We start from the raw sequence: 7,190 nt of genomic DNA on the forward strand, positions 1-7,190 counted from the left end.
CTGACTCCTGATCCACCCAATCTGCATTTCTCACCCACAACACAAAACCTTAACGCTTTTTGAGAAGTTAATATTGGTTTGAGAGGTCGAAGCCTCTGGGGCATTTGTCGGGTCATTTTTTTTAGCAGTTAATGAAATAGAAAAAAACATGTATTGTCCCATTGACGGACTGTTGTCCCCTGCTAGCTGACTGAATGTAGCTTTGCTGGGCCGGAAGAGATTTACACTTGCCTCTCCCACTGCCATTCAGTACAGTACACAGCCCAGCGCAATAACAGAGCACAAAGGGTGGGATTGTCCCTGGCAGTGGCCTAGTCAAAGGGCCGTAATGATAGGCCCTGCCACACAGAGGCTACTTTCAGAGCAGGGCCTCATTTCTGGGCACTCACCTTCCCTCCCGGTGTCCCCCCATCCCCCACCCCCTCCGACCGGCTCCCAACATGGGAATGAGGTCTCCTCCTCTTCGGTTCCCTTGAACTCTGCACACCAGGAAGACTGCAGGGGGAATGAGGTACAACGTTGTTGTGACACTTCCTGTTAATCATCACATTTGGTTAACTCCTGCACTGGTTCTTTCCTGGCCTCCATAAACCATTTGGAACGTTTACACTGATTAAACTAGTGCAATATTGTGTCGAGCCCAATACAAGCTGATTACTAGACTAAAACTTAAACACAGCACCAGATCCTACATCTCTCACATCCTCTTACGCCTTTGATCCAAAGGGGGAGGTCGACATACAATGCCTTTAGAAAGTATTCATACCCCTTGATTTATTGCACATTTTGGTGTGTTACAGCCTGAATTCAGATAAAGCCGATCCTAACTGTTATAGGCTTATTTCTATGTTGCCTTGTTTATCAAAAGTGTTGGAAAAGCTTGCCAATAATCAACTGACTGGCTTTCTTGATGTCTATAGTATTCTCTCTGGTATCCATACTGGTTTCCGCTCAGGTTATGGATGTATCACTGCAACCTTAAAGGTCCTCAATGATGCCACCATTTCCCTTGATTCTAAGCAATGTTGTGCTGTTATTTTTATTGACTTGGCCAAAGCTTTTGATACGGTAGACCATTCCATTCTTGTGGGCCGGCTAAGGAGTATTGGTGTCTCTGATGGGTCTTTGACCTGGTTTGCTAACTACCTCTCTCAAAGAGAGTATAAAGTCAGAACATCTGCTGTCTCAGCCACTGCCTGTCACTAAGGGAGTACCCCAAGGCTCGATCCTAGGCCACACGCTCTTCTCAATTTACATCAACAATAGCTCAGGCAGTAGGAAGCTCTCTCAGCCATTTATGAGCTTAAGGTAGTCACCTCACACAAGTACTTGGGAGTATGGCTAGATGGTACAATGTCCTTCTCTCAGCACATATCAAGCTGCAGGCTAAAGTTAAATCTAGACTTGGTTTCCTCTATCGTAATCGCTCCACTTTCACCCCAGCTGCCAAACTAACCCCTCAGATGACCTTCCTACCCATGCTAAATTACGGAGACGTAATTTATAGATCGACAGGTAAGGGTGCTCTCAAGCGGCTTGATGGTCTTTACCATTTGGCCATCAGATTTGCCACCAATGCTCCTTAGGCCACATCACTGCACTCTATACTCCTCTGTAAACTGGTGCTTAAACTGATGCTTATTCATAAACCCCTCTTAGGCCTCACTCACCCCTAGCTGAGATATTTACTGCAGTCCTCATCCTCCACATACAACACCCATTATGCCAGTCACAATCTGTTAAATGTCCCCAAAGCACACACATCCCTGGGTCGCTCGTCTTTTCAGTTCTCTGCAGCTAGCGACTGGAACGAGCTGCAACAAACACTCAAACTGGACAGTTTTATCTCCATCTCTTCATTCAAGGACTCAATCATGGACACTCTAACTGACAGTTGTGGCTGCTAAGCATGATGCATTGTCTCTCCTTCTTGCCCTTTGTGCTGTTGTCTGTGCCCAATAATGTTTGTACCATTTTTGTGCTGCTGCCGTGTTGTTACCATGCTGTGTTGTCATGTGTTGCTATGTTGTCTTAATCTCTTTATGTAGTGTTGTCTCTTGTCTTGATGTGTTTTTTGTCCTATATTTTATTTTTAATTCCAGCCACCGTCCCCGCAGGAGGCCTTTTGGTAGACCTTCATTGTAAATAAGAATTTGTTCTTAACTGACTTGCCTAGTTAAACAAAATAAAATTCAAAATGGTTGTAAAACATCTCACCCATCTAAACACAATATAATGACAACGTGAAAACATGTTTAGAAATGTTAGCAAATGTATTGAAAATAAAATTCAGAAACACCTCATTTACATAAGTGTTCACACTCCTAAGTCAATACTTTGTAGAAGCACCTTTGGCAGTAATTACAGCTTTGAGTCCAAGAGCTTTCCACACCTGGATTGTGGAACATTTACCCATGATTATTTTCTAAATTCTTAAAACTCTGTCAAATTGGTTGTTGATTATTGCCAGAGGTGTAAAGTACTTGAGTAAAAAAACTTTAAAGTAGTACCTAAGTAGTTTTTTGGGGTATCTGTACTTTACTATTTATATTTCTGAAAACTTTTACTTGACTATAAGGGCACAAGGCAAGACCCAGATGCAGATGGTTTGAGTCTGATATTTATTAATAATCCAAAAGGGGTAGGCAAGAGAATGGTCGTGGACAGGCAAAAGGTCAAAACCAGTTCAGAGTCCAAAAGGTACTGTGTGGCAGGCAGGCTCGAGGTCAGGGCAGGCAGACGGGTACAGAGTCCATAGAACAGGCAAGCGTCAAAACCGGGAGGACTATCAAAAGAGAATAGAGAAGGCAGGCGCAAGGGGGAAAAAACGCTGGTTGACTTGGAACATACAAGACGAACTGGCACAGACAGACAGAAAACACAGGTTTAAATACCCAGGGGATAATGGGGAAGATGGGTGACACCTGGAGGGGGTGGAGACAAGCACAAGGACAGGTGAAACAGATCAGGGTGTGGCACTTAACTACATTTCTAAAGAAACTTAGAAAGTAGTACTTTATACTCCATACATTTTCCCTGACACCCAAAAGTACTTCAATGCTTAGGAGGACAGAAAAATTGTCTAATTCTCACAGTGTGTGAATTGGACCATTTTCCTGCCTCTGATCTGGCGGACTCACTAAACACACATGCTTTGTTTGTAAATGATCTCTTAGTGTTGGAGTGTGCCCCTGGCTATCTGTAAATAAATAAAAAACAAAGAAAATATGGCCATCTGGTTTGCTTATTATAAGGAATTTTAAATTATTTATACTTTTACTTTTGATACTTAAGTATATTTCAGCAATAACATTTACCTTTGATACTCAAACCAAATACTTTCAGACTTTTACTCAAGTAGTATTTTACTGGGTGACTTTCACTTTTACTTAAGTCATTTTCTACTAAGGTATCTTTCCTTTTAATCATATGACAATTGGGTACTTTTTCAACCATTGATCATCGCTAGACAACCATTTTCAGGTCTTGCCATAGATTTTCAAGCAGATTTAAGAAAAAACTGTAATGCTGCCTGGCACTCAGGAACATTCACTGTCTTCTTGGTAAGCAACTCCAGTGTAGATTTGGACTTGTGTTTTAGGTTATTGTCCTGCTGAAAGGTGAATTCATCTCCCGGTGTCTGGTGGAAAGCAGACTGAATCAAGTTTCCCTCTAGCATTTTGCCTTTGCTTAGCTCCATTCCGTTTTTATTTCATCCTGAAAAACTCCCCAGTACTTAATGATTATAAGCATACCCATAACATGATGCAGCCTATGCTTGAAGAATATGGAGGATGGTAGTCAGTAATGTGCTGTATTGGATTTGCCCCAAACATAACACTCTGTATTCAGGACAGAAAGCCAATTGCTTTGCCACATTTTTTGCAGTAGTATTTTAGTGCCTTGTTACAAACAGGATGAATGTTTGTTAGATTTTATTCTGAATCTGCTTAATTATTTTTACTCTTTATATTAGGTTAGTATTGTGGAGTAACTACAATGTTGTTGATCCATCCTCAGTTATCTCCTATCACAGCCATTAAACACTGACTGTTTTAAATTCACCATTGGCCTGATGGTGAAATCCCTGAGCGGTTTCCTTCCTTCCGGCAACTGAGTTAGGAAGGACGCATGTATCATGTATGAATAGTTTCTGAAGGCACTGTATCTCTTTGGCTTAATCAAAAACACATCTATACATCAATTCTCATCAGGCAGTAATCTTTGTGGTGCCTCTGATGCCTCTTAACTTCCATGACCAATTTTCTCTCTCTGGCTGCTGTGGCTGGGTGCTGTCGGTCTTAGTCTGAGCTCATGTTGAAAGGCTGACTTTGGTAACTCTCCACCGCATGAGAAATCAACTGGCCCTTGTGGTAACGACCGGGAGCTGCTTTTTATTTGTCTGGAAACAAGCGTCAGTGTCTGCCATGTGCTGTGGCCTTAAAGGACCATGGGGAGATTCCAGGGTTTCAAAGCCTGCAGTGTTTGAGGGGAGAGCAGATGTCAGAGGAGAGTCTGAGGCCCTCCCTCTGTTTACTCAAGGAATGACACAGAGCTGCAGAGGCTGTAATAATACTCAACACTTTGATTCAAATCTGCGGTTAAAGAGGCCTGGCCAAAATCAGCATTTCATATGTGGTATAGGAGCTGGCCTAGATACATGCAAATGAATCAAGTGGTATTCTTTGATAAAAGTCTGGGAATAAGGATTATACATCTGTTCCTGGTTTAAATCTGGTTAAAGTATTTCCCTAAATATAGCTATATATTATAATTATCGTCACCATATATTATGCACGGCAGGCTCTGACATGCTTAATAGAACATGCTAATTAGATGGAAAATGTTAATCCAAATTGATTCCTTTTTCAGCCAAGTAATTCAACATATACAGTGCCTTCAGAAAGTATTCATACCCCTCGAATTTTCCACATTTTCTTGTGTTAAAGCCTGAATACAACATTTTTGTTACTTTTTTTCTTCACCCATCTACATACAATACCCCATAATGACAAAGTGAAAACATGTTTTGGTGTTTTTTGGGAAAATACAGAAATATCTAATTTACATAACTATTTACACCCCAGAGTCAATACATTGTAGAAGCACCTTTGGCAGAGTTTACAGCTGTGAGTCTTTCTTGGTAAGTCTCCAAGATCTTTCAACACCTGGATTGTGCAACATTTGTCCATAATTATTTTCAAAATTCTTCAAGCTCTGTCAAATTGGTTGTTGATCATTGCTAGACAACCATTTACAGGTAATGACATAGATTTTGAAGCAGATTTAATGTCAAGTCAAAACTTTCACTCAGGAACATTTATTGTCTTCTTGGTGAACAATTCCAGTGTAGATTTGGCCTTGTGTTTTAGGTTATTGTCCTGCTGAAAAGTGAACCACTTTCTTAGCTTTAAAAAAAAAAATTACCCATCTACCAATAGGTGCCCTTTTTTGCGAGCCATTGGAAAATCTCCCGGGTCTTTGTGGTTGAATCTGTATTTGAAATTCACTGCTTGACTGAGGGACCTTACAGATACTTGTATGTGTGGAGTACAGAGATACGGTAGTTATTAAAAATCATGTTAAACACTATTATTGCACAGAGTGAGTGCATGGAACTTATGTGACTTTTTTTCACTCCTGAACTTATTTATGCTTGCCATAACAAAGAGATTGAATACTTATTGACTCAAGACATTTTAGCTTTTCATTGTTGGCCAGGTCGCAGATGTAATTGAGAACTTGTTCTCAACTGGACTACCTGGTTAAACAAAGGTGGGAAAAAAAATGATTATTCATTTGTAAACATTTTGAAAATCACAATTCCATTTTGGCATTATGGGGTATTGTGTGTGGGCCACTGACCAAACAATCAAGGGGTGTGAATACTTTCTCAAGGCACTGTATGTTCCACCGCATTAGGTGTAGAACAGGATATATATAGAACAGTGCCCACGTACACTAGAGTCATTTCAGAACAACAAGTCGAAGCACGTCATGGATGGTGCTTGGATGCTTCTCTAACGGTGGCCTATTTACCACCATCCCCTACTTTGTCTGAAGCATCAAACCTCACTTGTGAAGTCTTTCCATGCATGCAAGTCATTACCCAGCTAGCAAATTTGGTTCCTTGGAAGCTGTGGGAACGTATGTTTTTGGTTTCACATTGGTTGTGGGAACGAAGCCATGCGTTTCCTGACCGGTAAAACGGATCGTTCTGAGAATAGAAATGAAAATGTATTTTTAAGTTACAGGGAGGTTCTGAGAACGTTTTACTCTGATTCCTTGAAAGTTTTCCTGGGAGGTTTTATTAACGCTCTGAGAACAGAAATAATAGGGTATTAGGCAGTTTTTGAATAAATTCCTTAAATCTCTCACTGAATGTTTCAATACGATTTTTAATAACACTGATAGCTTATTTGGGGTTCGCTTTTTTCTTACTCCAAGCACAGATAGGGCCCATGGAAATTTGTTTCCTTATGCATTAATCATGCAAACACATCTTTTTTATTGTGACACAGCATCAGTGAGATTCAAACCTATAATCTTCTGTTCTCTACCCATGGAATTAGTCCACTGCGCCACCAGGATGGAGATAGCATGCCATGTTTTACGCATACAAAGCTGTTCATTTTAGTCTATTCAAACAGACCCCATTTCAAAGGAAACAAGAAAGGTATAAACGCCGACGTTCTGTAGATATCTTTTCCAACTGTCCCGTTATCTGGTTTTAATGTCCATTCTAGAATGCCCTTCTAGCCAATCATAAACAAGTATTCAACAATGCTGTGGTATAAGCACTCATTAAAGGTGCACTATGCAGAAATCTATCCGCCATTTTCTGGTTGTTAAAATCAAAATAGTTTGCCTAATTTCAGTTTATGTGGCAAAACTACCAAGTATAGTGCAGAGAATCATTGTACCATCTAAACCGCTGTGAAATATATTTTCCATTATATATATATTGTATTTTCAGCTGTTTGAAGCTGGTGTACAAAACCGAAAGCCAAAGATGCAAAAAATTAACTTTGAAATAGTGCATATAGAACAGATTTCTATGTGAATTTGGTTGGGTCGCCCAAAAATTTACACATTGCAGCTTTAAGATCAGGGTGTTAAGGCTGTGTAAGGGAGGCGAAGTCAGGTGCAGGAGAACAGAGTAAACAGGCGCACTTTTATTCTGTTCAACA

This window comes from Salvelinus sp. IW2-2015, linkage group LG33, assembly GCF_002910315.2.
Source record: "Salvelinus sp. IW2-2015 linkage group LG33, ASM291031v2, whole genome shotgun sequence".
In the NCBI taxonomy this organism is placed as follows: Eukaryota; Metazoa; Chordata; class Actinopteri; order Salmoniformes; family Salmonidae; genus Salvelinus; species Salvelinus sp. IW2-2015.